Source organism: Strigops habroptila, chromosome W (genome assembly GCF_004027225.2).
Source record: "Strigops habroptila isolate Jane chromosome W, bStrHab1.2.pri, whole genome shotgun sequence".
In the NCBI taxonomy this organism is placed as follows: domain Eukaryota; kingdom Metazoa; phylum Chordata; class Aves; order Psittaciformes; family Psittacidae; genus Strigops; species Strigops habroptila.
The window spans coordinates 26099732-26112598 of record NC_044301.2 but is presented as its reverse complement, the minus strand read 5'-3'; the positions used below and the strand labels follow the sequence as shown (position 1 = coordinate 26112598).

At 46.5% G+C, this 12867-nt stretch overlaps 1 pseudogene; it reads right to left on the bottom strand.

Moving 5' to 3' along the window:
* Positions 1-3297: 3297 nt before the first annotated feature.
* LOC115619299 lies at positions 3298-10925 on the bottom strand (annotated as a pseudogene).
* Between the last annotated feature and the right edge of the window lie 1942 nt (positions 10926-12867).

Sequence of the window (12867 nt, the reverse complement as noted above, 5' to 3'; positions counted from 1 at the left end):
GATCTGTTGTTATCTCAACCCTTCAAGCCCCACGTTGGGCTCCACAAAGAACTGTTGTGGTTTGAGCCCAGCCGGTAACTCGGAACCATGCAGCCGCTCGCTCACTCCCCCCCTTTTTCCCCCCCCCGCTCCCGGAGGGATGGGGAGGAGAATCGGAAGAATGTAACTCCCACCAGTTGAGATAAGAGCAGTCCTGCAACTAAGGTATAATACAAAACCACTACTTCTACCACGAATAACAATAATGATAAGGGAAATAACAAGGGGAGAGGATACAATTGCTCACCACCCGCCGACCGATACTCAGCTTGACCTGAGCAGCGATCTGGGCCTTCTGGGTAACTCCCCCCATTTTATATGCTGGACATGACGTGCCGTGGTATGGAATACCCCTTTGGCCAGTTTGGGTCAGGTGTCCTGTCTCTGCTTCCTCCCGGCTTCCCCTCCTCCCTGGCAGAGTATGAGACTGAGAAAGTCCTTGGTCAGGGTAAACATTACTTAGCAACAACTAAAAACATCGGTGTGTTATTAGCACTGTTCTCAGACTGAAGTTGAAAACACAGCACTGCACCAGCTACTAAGAAGGAGAAAAATGACTGTTATAGCTGAACCCAGGACAAGGAGCCAAGAAAGCTTAACCTCTCCACAACTGCCCCCAGTGCCCCCAAAGGCCAAGAGGTCCTATGGATAGAGATCTTACGTATTCTGCCTGCTGAAACCTCATACACGTGGTGGTATAAAGGCATGTTTCATAGCGACTGGAATGGCTAGAGGGATGCTTCTGCATCTTATAGCCTTGAACTAGGAGAACTGTAATGATTTTATTAGTGGGAGTCACTGATTTCATCCAGCACAGGCCTGTATCCAGCTTGCAACTGCATAGAGCATATTTCATTTCTGTCTGCAGATGCAGCACACAAGGGCGTTTACAGGCTTCCTTGAACAGTCAGCCCACTAAGTGGAATGGGAAGATGCCAAGTTTATTTACTGTGCTGCCTCCAAATCCATATGTCAGCCAAATCCATGAGCAAATGGTTTTGTCAGTCAGTTTATCTCAAGTATATGGATGTATGAAAACTGTCAGGCAAGCAAAACGTATCACACAGGTGAAATTTATAAATCCTTTTGGGTTTTTTTAATTTTTCTAGTGTGGATTGATGCTAGAACTGGGATGATAAGGTCCAGGGCTTGAAATAGCACAATAGCTGCCCTGGTACCACAGCCAGAATCTCTGCAGTGAACTTTCTGAACTCGTACTGACAGGATTTTCAGTAAAGCAGGTTCTGTAGTCTGACAGCTCGTACTGAAGTTATATCCTTATGGTTCTTCACCATGGTTTCAGCTTTGGATTTCTGGTCTGTCTTACTTTATAAAATTTGTATTATTTTCCTCAGTTGAATGCAATTTTGCCTTTTGCCAGATGGAGGAAGAGAGTGAGCAAATGAAAAGGGAAAATAAACTAAAAGGAAGGCCAAATCATCAATTTCCTTAAAAATTAAATAAGATACAAGCCTAGAAACTCTTTCATTGCCACTTCACCTGGATCTCATGGTGTGGTTTTCATGCATGTGCTGAGTGTGGGACTCATTAAAAATTGAGGTAGGATAAAAGTATTTATCCACTGCACATAAGGTGCTGGGCTGGAATGAAGCTTCTCAGTATAAGGCGTTCTCTCAAAGCCCAGGATGCCAGTGTCATCTGGTGATGCATGAATATCCAGCAATCATTATAAAAAAAAAAAAAAGTTTGGGGGTCTTTTTGATTATTCATGTGCTTTTAAAATAAAGTTCTTTGTAAGGATTAAAATTCTGGAGGTAAATAAAAACCTCTCAACCTGATTTATAAAACCATATCAATTGACTAAATTCCTAGGGACCATGTCTGACTCAGAAAATCCCAGAGGCTCAGACAGCTGGAGGTCAGGCAGCCACATGCAAGCAGCATTGCAATTGCTTGTTTTGCTCTTATACAACAATTTTGGCCATGTCAGAAGACATAGTCTTCAGAAAGATGGGCCCATGGACTAAATACTACAGGAGTTCTTGTGTTCTTATATATTTTAGGCTAGTCATATATTTTGAAGGTGGAGGATGACAGAGAGATTTCTATCTGGAGGAAATAAATAGTTATCTGAGTTAAGTCTCCAGGTTATACCCATATTTCCTACATGGCTGCCTCTGTGCTTTCCTCATCTGTAAAGGGAAAACATAGATGAAGAGAACGTCTACCTTTCACAGAAGACAGAGGCTCAGTATTAATTCATATTTTGTAGATCATCAGGTCTGCATAGAAATCCCACATGGCTTCTTCTTTCAAACATTCCCCAAGACCAACAACTCTAGAGAAGCAAATACAGCCTGAGTAGGATTCAACTCACTGCTTCGTGTCCTGCGCATGACATTGCATGTTCTCCTGCTGACTTCTCAGTATCTGTACATCATATAGCAACCTGCTGAGGCCCTCCTGGAGCATCTTGGTCTCCTCACTTTTCACTACTGACACTTGAGGAGGGAAAATCAAAGGTGGATTTTACCAATGCAAGAAGGGCCATGGGCAGAGTCATTGCTGTGGCTCGGGTGCAGGACTTCCACCAGATGGGCTTTGATGTGATGAAATAGTAGGACAGGCAACGTGTACAAGAGTCTGAACTATCCCTAAGGTATTATTGCAAGGGCCAAAGGGATAAAATAGAGCAAAGAGCAGGACAAATCCTTTCATACAGAGGGTGTGTTGGCAACAGAATATTCCCCAGCAGAGGGGACTTATTTCAAATCTGCTTGGGGAAAGAAAAACAAAGTATTTTGAGGACCAGGGAGGAATTGAACCAGGTTGTGTGATTAAATCTTTCTACTTTAACTATAGAAAGACCCAATCCAGCCTTGTGTTGTACATGGATGAGGCTGTCAAATTGACATATTACACTTGGATTTCCAGAAGGCTTTTGCTGAAGCCCCTTTTCTGAAGTTGCTACACTAATTCAGTAAGAGAACAGCCCTTTCTGGGCATTGGTAACAGGTTAAAAGACAGCAGAGGGCAGGAGTAGGTTCTCTCTTCTATAAGAGGAGATGACTGTTGGAAGACCGCACAGTAGTTATGCCGTACTTATAACGATTCAAAAGCAGAGCGGTGGAAGCAAGCCTGGCCGTGCAGCACTACATGAAGGTCTTGTGATACTGAGCAACAGAGCCAATAACCACAGATAAAACTCTGATGAAAGCCCAGCCCTGCACACCGAGGACCCCTGCCCCAACTGTACATGGAGATGGACAGAAACCAGACCATGGGGTGATCTTGGAGTCATGCTGAGCAGTCCATAGCACAGGGGCCTGTGATCTGAAAGCAAACAAGCATTTGGGGAGTTATCAAGAAAGGAATGCAGCTGTGGTAGAAACCCTCACAATGACCATGGAGTGCTGTTCTGGTCAATCCACCCCAAAAAAGGGGACTTAAGAGGGTTAGAAAGGCCCAAGGCTCCTGCTTAGGGAGAAACAAGGCAATTCCTGCTCAAGATGCCTGAGGGATGGGAAACAAGTATTCATTACTTCTCTCCTAACAGAAGGCCTGGGAGAAACAAATTAAATAAAGAGACAACAGGCTTAAAGCAAACCAAGGGAGCTAAATCTCCGCACAGACTAAGTTCTGGGGCATATCATTGAGGGATGTTTTGAAGAAGCACCACGCAGCCTTTCCACATGGGTGGTGTGGAACCTCCTGGACCAGGGGTCTGCCACACCTCAGCCTTCCTTCCTTCCCGGCCAAGGGGCTCACTGGGGGTCCCCCCACCCCACGGGCCCTCACCTTCTTCTTGATGTGCTCCAGGAGGTTCTCGTGGCCCTGCAGGATGCAGAGGTGCTGGAACTCAGTGTCATACCGCTCGGGCTTGACGAGACTCCCCTGCTCGATGTCCACTACCTTCCTGAAGCTGTCTGCATGGAGAGGGTGTGGGTGAAGGCCCGACAGACCCAGACCTTCCTCCTCACCTCCCACCCCAGCACTTTTGAGGCTGTTTCTGTTCACTCCCCCCACTTTTCAAGCAGTGCCCCCTCTCTAGGTCTGGGCATGTTTTTGGGCCACATCTACAAGAAATCAAGCACAAAGGAGAGCAGACCGACCATATCACACTGCCACCGACCTGCCAAGGCAAGCGCTATGTGCTTAACATGGTGGAAGCAACCACTGGATGGCTGGAAACATATGCTGAGCCCCATGCCACTGCCCGGAACACTATCCTGGGCCTTGAGAAACGTGTCTTGTGGTGACATGGCACCCCAGAGAGAATTGAGTCAGACAATGGGACTCATTTGCGGAACAACCTTATAGACACTTGGGCCAAAGAGCATGGCATTGAGTGGGTATATCACATCCCCTACCATGCACCAGCCTCTGGGAAAATCCAATGGTACAATGGGCTGTTAAAAACTACACTGAGAGCAATGGGTGGTGGGACTTTCAAACACTGGGATACACATTTACCAAAAGCCACCTGGTTGGTCAACAGTAGGGGATCTGCCAACAGGGCTGGCCCAGCCCAATCAGAACTTTTACGTACTGTAGAGGGAGATAAAGTTCCTGTGGTGCACATAAAGAATTTGTTGGGGAAGACAGTCTGGGTTATTCCTGCTTCATAGATTCATAGAATCATAGAATAGTTAGGGTTGGAAAGGACCTTAAGATCATCTAGTTCCAACCCCCCTGCCATGGGCAGGGACACCTCGCACTAAACCATGTGGCCCAAGGCTCTGTCCAACCTGGCCTTGAACACTGCCAGGGATGGAGCATTCACAACTTCCTTGGGCAACCCATTCCAGTACCTCACCACCCTCACTGTAAAGAACTTCTTCCTTATATCTAATCTAAACTTCCCCTGTTTAAGTTTGAAGCCATTACCCCTTGTCCTACCACTACAGTCCTTAATGAAGAGTCCCTCCCCAGCATCCTTATAGGCCCCCTTCAGATCCTGGAAGGCTGCTAGGAGGTCTCCACACAGCCTTCTCTTCTCCAGGCTGAACAGCCCCAACTCTCTCAGCCTGTCTTCATATGGGAGGTGCTCCAGCCCCCCTGATCATCCTTGTGGCCCTCCTCTGGACTCGCTCCAACAGCTCCATGTCCTTTTTATGTTGAGGACACCAGAACTGTACACAGTACTCCAAGTGAGGTCTCACGAGAGCAGAGTAGAGGGGCAGGATCACCTCCTTTGACCTGCTGGTCACGCTTCTTTTGATGCAGCCCAGGATACGGTTGGCTTTCTGGGCTGTAAGCGCACACTGCTGGCTCATGTTAAGCTTCTCATCAACCAACACCCCCAAGTCCTTCTCAGCAGGGCTGCTCTGAATCTCTTCTCTGCCCAACCTGTAGCTGTGCCTGGGATTGCCCCGACCCAGGTGTAGGACCTTGCACTTGGCTTGGTTAAACTTCATAAGGTTGGCATCAGCCCACCTCATGAGTGTGTCCAGGTCCCTCTGGATGGCATCCCCTCCAGCGTATCAACCAAACCACACAGCTTAGTGTCCTCAGCAAACTTGCTGAGGGCACACTCAATCCCACTGTCCATGTTGCCGACAAAGATGTTGAACAAGACAGGTCCCAACACCGATCCCTGAGGGACACCACTCGTTACTGTTTTTCAACTTGGCATCAAGCTGTTTACCACAACTCTTTGCGTGCGGCCATCCAGCCAATTCTTTATCCGCCGAGTGGTCCATCTATCAAATTGATGTCTCTCCAATTTAGAGACAAGGATGTCATGCGGGACAGTGTCAAACGCTTTGCACAAGTCCACATAGATTACATCACCTGCTCTGCCCCTGTCCATCAGTTCTGTGGCCCCATCATAGAAGGCCACCAAATTGGTCAGGCAGGATTTCTCCTTAGTAAAACCATGTTTGCTGTCACCAACCACCTCGTTGTTTTTCATGTGTCTTAGCATGTTTTCCAGGAGAATCTGCTCCAAGATTTTGCCAGGCACAGAGGTGAGACTGATTGGTCTGTAGTTCCCCGGGTCTTCCACCTTCCCCTTCTTGAAAATGGGGGTTATATTACCCTTCTTCCAGTCATTGGGGACTTCACCTGACTGCCAGGATTTTTCAAATATGATGGACAGTGGCTTAGCAACTTCATTCGCCAGCTCCTTCAGGACCCACAGATGGATTTCATCAGGTCCCATGGACTTGTGCACGTTCAGGTTCTTAAGATGGTCTCGAACCTGATCCTCTCCTACAGTGGGCCTAAGGTCTTCATTCTCACAGTCCCTGCATCTGCCTTCCAAGACTTGGGTGGTGTGGTTAGAGCATTTGTTAGTGAAGACTGAGGCAAAGAAGTCATTAAGAACCTCAGCCTTCTCCAAATCCAAGGTAGCCAGTTCTCCCGATAGCTTCCGGAGAGGGCCCACATTGTCCCTAGTCTGTCTTTTTTTTGCTACGTACCTATAGAAGCCCTTCCTGTTATCTTTCACATCCCTTGCCAGATTTAATTATAGCTGGGCCTTAGCCTTCCTAACCTGGTTCCTAGCTTCCCGGACAATGTTCCTGTGTGGCGTATGTAAGGCACAGACTCAGAGCATCTTCATGCAGCAAATCACTTTATTGCCTATTGCTCTAGGTTTTATACCATTCTAGCAAAGCTGTCTTTAGCCTATTGCTTTAACTCTTATGCCAAACTTTTTTATCACATCATGTTTAGTTCCTGGTTTACAGTTTTGGTTTTTTCAACATTCTTCGTCGTTTCACAAACGGTCCCAGAATAACCAGTTCCTTATCTTTCTGTTCTCCTACTCCTGTCCAGCTGGGTTGCTCTGCTTAATCACACAGTGTGCTTTGCTGCTTCTTTAACTCTTTCTTCTCCAGCCAAGCAGCTACCTCTCTCTGGCAATAATGAAATAATTTCCATCCTCTCCTACAGTTCCTGTATTCTTCCCAGGCCGCCTGTCCTCGCTTCCACCTTCTATAAGCTTTTTTTTTCCCTCTAACTTTCCTCAGCAGTTCCTTATCCATCCATGGAGGTCTCCTGGCCCTCCTGCTGCACTTCCTTCGAGTTGGGACGCAGCACTCCTCAGCATGTAGCAGGTGATCCTTGAATATCAACCAGCAGTCGTGGGCCCCCCTGCCCTCTAGGACCATATCCCATGGAACCTTACTAAGGAGGTTCCTGAAGAGGCCAAAGTCTGCTCTCTTGAAGTCCAGGGCAGTGAGCTTGCTGCATGCTCTTCTCACTGTCCTGAGGATATCGAACTCGACCTTCTCGTGATCGCACAAGATGCTTCAGGTAAATGCAAACCCACTCGTGGGGTTGCTTTTGCTCAGGGACCTGGATATACTTGGTGGGTAATGCGGGAAGACAAAGAAGTCTGATGTGTACCTCAAGGGGATTTGATTTTGGGGGAAAATAGCCAATGAACTCAATTGTATGCTGTTGCCTGCTGTATAACACTTTTATAGCCCACCAGCTAGATGTCTTCAGGTCACCAGCAACTGACCCCGACTTCCCTCCAATCATCACTCCAACAAAGAATGAATTTTGATGAAACCAGATGAGCTCAACAGTGACCAGACGAGTTTGGCGGTGTCATCAGCAGGCAACAACCCAACGCTACACACCGTCCCTCTTGCCCTGAAAGACTGTTACAAGAGATGGAGCCTGACATCATGAACTGAGTGAATTCAGCAAACTTTGTAGGGATTGTCCATGGACTAAGGAATGATATCTCTCTCTTTGTGCGTGGGTGTGTGGGTGTGTGCATATATATATATATATGAGACAAAAGCGATATGGTATATCGAAAAATGTGGGATCCGAGCCTGACGTGAATGGTATAGAATAAGGGATGGGTACTGTCCTGGGTTCATCTACAGCAGTCATTTTTTCTCCTCCTTAGTAGCTGGTGCAGTGCTGTGTTTTTTAACTTTCAGCCTGGGAACAACGCTGATTGATAACACCGATGTTTTTAGTTGTTGCTAAGTAATGTTTACTCCAACCAAGGACTTTCTCAGTCTCATGCTCTGCCAGGGAGGAGGGGAAGCCGAGAGGAAGCAGAGACAGGACACCTGACCCAAACTAGCCAAAGGGATATTCCATACCACATCATGTCATGCCCAGTATATAAACTGGGGGGAGTTACCCGGAAGGCCCAGATCGCTGCTCAGGTCGGGCTGGATATCGGTCGGCAGGTGGTGAGCAATTGTATCCTCTCCCCTTGTTACTTCCCTTATCATTATTATTATTGGTGGTAGTAATAGTGGCTTTGTATTTTACCTTAGTTACTGGACTGTTCTTATCTCAACCCATGGGGTTTACATTCTTTTGATTCTCCTCCCCATCCCTCCGGGAGCAGGGGGAGGAAGAAGGCGGGGAGTGAGCGAGTGGTTGCGTTGTTCCCATTTACTGGCTGGGCTTAAATCATGACAGCAATGCAGTGCTCAGGCCTCAAACCTGTTTTTTTCTGGTGTTGCAGGCACTCACTGACACCTCATACTCACTGTATTTACAGTACTCCAGCAGATGAGATGGTTCATTTCAGGATCTTCTACCAGCATTGAGTTTGGTTAGGAAGGCTAGCACATTGCTGGAGTATCCATCCATCACCAGAGAGTTGGGTGTGTCCTGCTTAGTTTTCCAGTGTCCCAGCTACACCAGCTCCATTGCTCTCGGCATGCTGCCTCCCTGAACCCAACAGAGAACCAACCACCCAATTTTATCCTGGGCCAGCAGAAAGTAGGCTCCCAGGGAGTCGCATCAGCAGTGCTGCTTGCACTCTTCAAAACTCAGCACAATACGATGGCATCACCAGCCCTGGAGAACGGTACACAGAATGAAAGTGCACTGCAACTGTGAATAAACACGCAGCATCATGCACAGGGAACATGTGCTGAGCACCTTCTGCTGGAAGCCTGGCAACTCACCGGGGTAAATCCACTGCCGTGAGTCTCTGGGGCAGCCAGGCACAGCAATACCTAGTTGGTGAAGACACAGGAATTGTTATTTTGGAATTTCCTTGTTCTAAACTTTGGCCAGCACAGATGAACAAGGGCCGACTAGACCTCAGGGCTCTATGTCTTCAGCAAGGTTTTGAAAAGTCAGAATTGCAAGCTAGTTTGTCTACAGATCCCATGTTATTTGTCAAGAGAATGATTTGGCTCTTGGATGAGAAGAGAGGCTGATAGAAACAGCTACACACAGAATCTAGATGACAATATGCTTTATTTTTATTACTACTACTATTATAACAATAAATGCTTTAGATAGCTCTAAATAGGTGCTCCCATTGTAGCTTTATCCAAGGCTCATTTCAACTCAGAAACTGCTTTTCAAATAACATTCACCAAAATCTTTGATACAACAGACCAACACACACATCTAATTCAGAGGCAAGGTAACTTGTGTGTGAATGCAGACATCAGATGCAAAACCTGTCAGTTCTCTTGATTCTCCTGAGAAACACTAACAATGTAATAAAAGCAAAGGTCTTTGCAAAAGGCATTCAAATTACAACCTGGAAATCTGCATTTCTGAGCAAAAGACAGACAAGATAGACAAGGGAATAATTTGCAGGCCATGTGCCTTTTATTACTAACTTGTGAATGTTTTCCCTTAAGTGCTTGAATTTTCTAACATAATTCAGCTCCTGTTCTATCCCTCCAAGCTGGAAGTTACCTGATAACGGGTGAGCTCACCATCACTGAAATGCCAAAAGAGGAATTATCAAGATTAGAGTGTATTTTCCATCAGATGACCACAGGTCATTGCTATAGCTCACTGAATCCACATGGCTAAGTACCCCACCAGGCAGAAAATGGCTGCATTGATATTTACTGTCTATTTAAGTGGTCGCTGGGTGCCTGACACAAAGTGCTTGACTTTTTGAGGTTCTTTTAAAATGTAGAATCAAAATAAACTTTCATTGAGGTCCTCAGTACAAACCTGCCAAGGGTAAACTCTGCTTCCCTGCTACATAAAGAAGCAGAGAAGAATAAAGACTGGTCATTGAACTATTACTGGTTTTCCAGGGGTGCCATTCCTTGGTGACCTTCAGGGTATACTGTTTCAGACTGGGGCAGTGCATGAGGAATGCTTCTACCACCTCCTGGCTGACCACGCAGTAGCAGTGGATCTCCAACAGATTTCTGCACTACCTTAGTCAGATCCACTAGCGAGGAGTTTAAGTCCTCCGAGAATGTGGTTTGCAGCGCCAGCTTCTTTAAAGTACTTCTGTAGCTCTGGGCGACAAACCTAATCTGATTTACCATGTAATTCTAGGTGTTAAGTTGCAGTGTGCTCACAGGTACATTCAGCTTTAGGATTCACGGTATTTTGCAGGCAGGGACCGTATGATCAAATTCTAGGTCTACACAGAGTTGAGGATCCTTTTGGCTTACAGCAGCCCAGAGCTCTTCTGAGATCACTGGTATATATTTATCTAGATGCTCACAGAAAATGTTTAAATGGGTGAAAGCTGCTCTTTCAGGCTTGAGCAGTTCCTGAAATACATCATCAGATAAACTGGCATAGTAAACCCCCAAGGCTGAGAGTTTGGGACATGCTCAGAGAACTTTCCTAATGGTGTCTGGAGCCACGTTGCATGCTAGGGTGTGGTTGTTGATGAACAAACTGTGCAAGTTTGGGTTGGTGGTAGCTAAGAGTTCAACAAGCTCATCGTTGAGAGTGAAGGGCATTTTCCTAAAATCAATATGCTGAAGATCTATCTGGTTTTTAGTGTCACATATATTCCATATGCTCTGTAGGATGTCCTGGCCAGAGTAGAAATTGGGGGTCTCCTTGCGGCACACAATGCACAGCTGATGCAGTTTGTGGTTCTGTTTTGCCAACACATCCAAGATGTGCGTCACATTCTTCCGGTTGCCCTCCTTGGACTGGTCAAACACAATCTTCAGGTGCTTGATTTGGCTGAGGAACTGGAGCAGGCTCTGCAGCATGCCTTCCTCATCCTCTGAATACCAGCTGGAAGGGGAAAACAAACTCTCAGTCACGGTGATTGCTGAGCTTGGTGACCACAGAGCAGATGATACTCTCCTTTACTAGTGTTTCTGCAAACATCAACAGATCCCCCAGGCATTTCTTCTCACTTGATGCCTGGAGAGTCACTGTAAGGCCAAACATTGAAAGAGTGAGTCAGGAGGCAAGAGTCATCGATCCCCAGAAAGACCCATCAGAGAAGTGTCACAAGAAGGATAACTATTTAGTAACTTTGTCCCTTGCCATTTTCAAATAGCTACTTGGAAAAATGTACCTAAGAATGTAATATTTCCCATAAGACCCAAATCGTGAGCAGCAACTGAAAAAACACAGCATATAACACAATTTTCTCTATTATATAAACAGGTGCTAGTCATGTAAAATAAAATCATCACACATAGAATGTCAATCATGTCATAGCAAAGCGGTGGAAATGTTTGACATGCGCTGGAAACAACAATCTGGTTATTCCTGCAAAGATGCTTGGACATTAGAACCCCATTCCTCTTACCTGATCTCTGTGAAGTACCAGACAGAGTGTCCTGGGTTCAGCTATAGCAGTCATTTTTCTCCTTCTTAGCAGCTGGTGCAGTGCTGTATATTTTAGCTTTCAGCCTGGGAACAAAGCTGATAACACCAATGTTTTTAGTTGTTGCTAAGTAATGTTTATTCCAACCAAGGACTTTCTCAGTCTCATGCTTTGCCAGAGAGGAGGGGAAGCCGGGAGGAAGCAGAGACAGGACACCTGACCCAAACTGGCCAAAGGGGTATTCCATACCACGGCACGTCATGCCCAGTATATAAACCGGGGGGAGTTACCCGGAAGGCCCAGATCACTGCTCGGGTCGGGCTGGGTATCGGTTGACGGGTGGTGACCAATTGTATCCTCTCCCCTTGTTATTTCACTAATCATTATTATCATTGGTGGTAGCAGTAGTGGTTTTGTATTATACCTTAGTTACTGGACTGTTCTTATCTCAACCCGTGGGAGTTACGTTCTTCTGATTCTCCTCCCCATGCCTCCGGGAGCGGGGGGAGGAAGAAAGGGGGGGAGTGAGCGAGCGGCTGTGTGGTTCCGAGTTACCGGCTGGGCTCAAACCATGACAGTTCTTTGTGGCGCCCAACGGGGGGCTTGAAGGGTTGAGATAACGACAGATCTGACCAGAGTGTGTCTAATCATATTTGTGATAAGCACTCATTGTTACTACACGTCACAATGGTGATTATTTGGCTCTCAGAGTTGTTGCACTTGATCTCAGAGTTTCAGCATGTTGTACCTTACTTACAGCCACTATTTGCTGTTTTAGTGTTTATCAGCTGGGGGGCCTGGGCTAAGGTTCTTGTTTCACTGTACTTCATGGTAATGACTTGTAATACAATGGACTCATTGATCATGAAACTGGTCTGGCTTGTGCTTCCAGTGCGGCCATCACCTCTATACTTTGGGAGGTATATAATGGAATATTTTAGCAATTGCATATGTTCTTTTTCTCCTCGGGGGGTCAACCTACGAAGGAGGCATTCCCTTACACCCCCCGTTCCCCCACCAGGCTATTTGCAACAGCAGTTGAGAGTTCTGAAGGTTTTGGATGGCCTTTGAATACCCTTGAGACCTGCCTGCTGATTGTGCTGGGGATCAGCATGTTGGCAAACATATGGAGTGTGTTTTACCCACGGCCATCCCACCCTGGGAACACCCTATTTTGTTTAATCTCAAAAGCTAAGCAGTATCGGGTTCAAATCTGGTCTAGGCTTAGATGACGATATAGGAGGACCACCAAGAGATTTTCCCTGAGGCTGGACAGTCATGAGTGGCAGGGTGTGTGGGATAGTATGGGCAAGTATCTAGGCCAGTGGGCCCCTCCAGTGCTTTGGAACTTCAACCCTGAACAAGTGCAACAT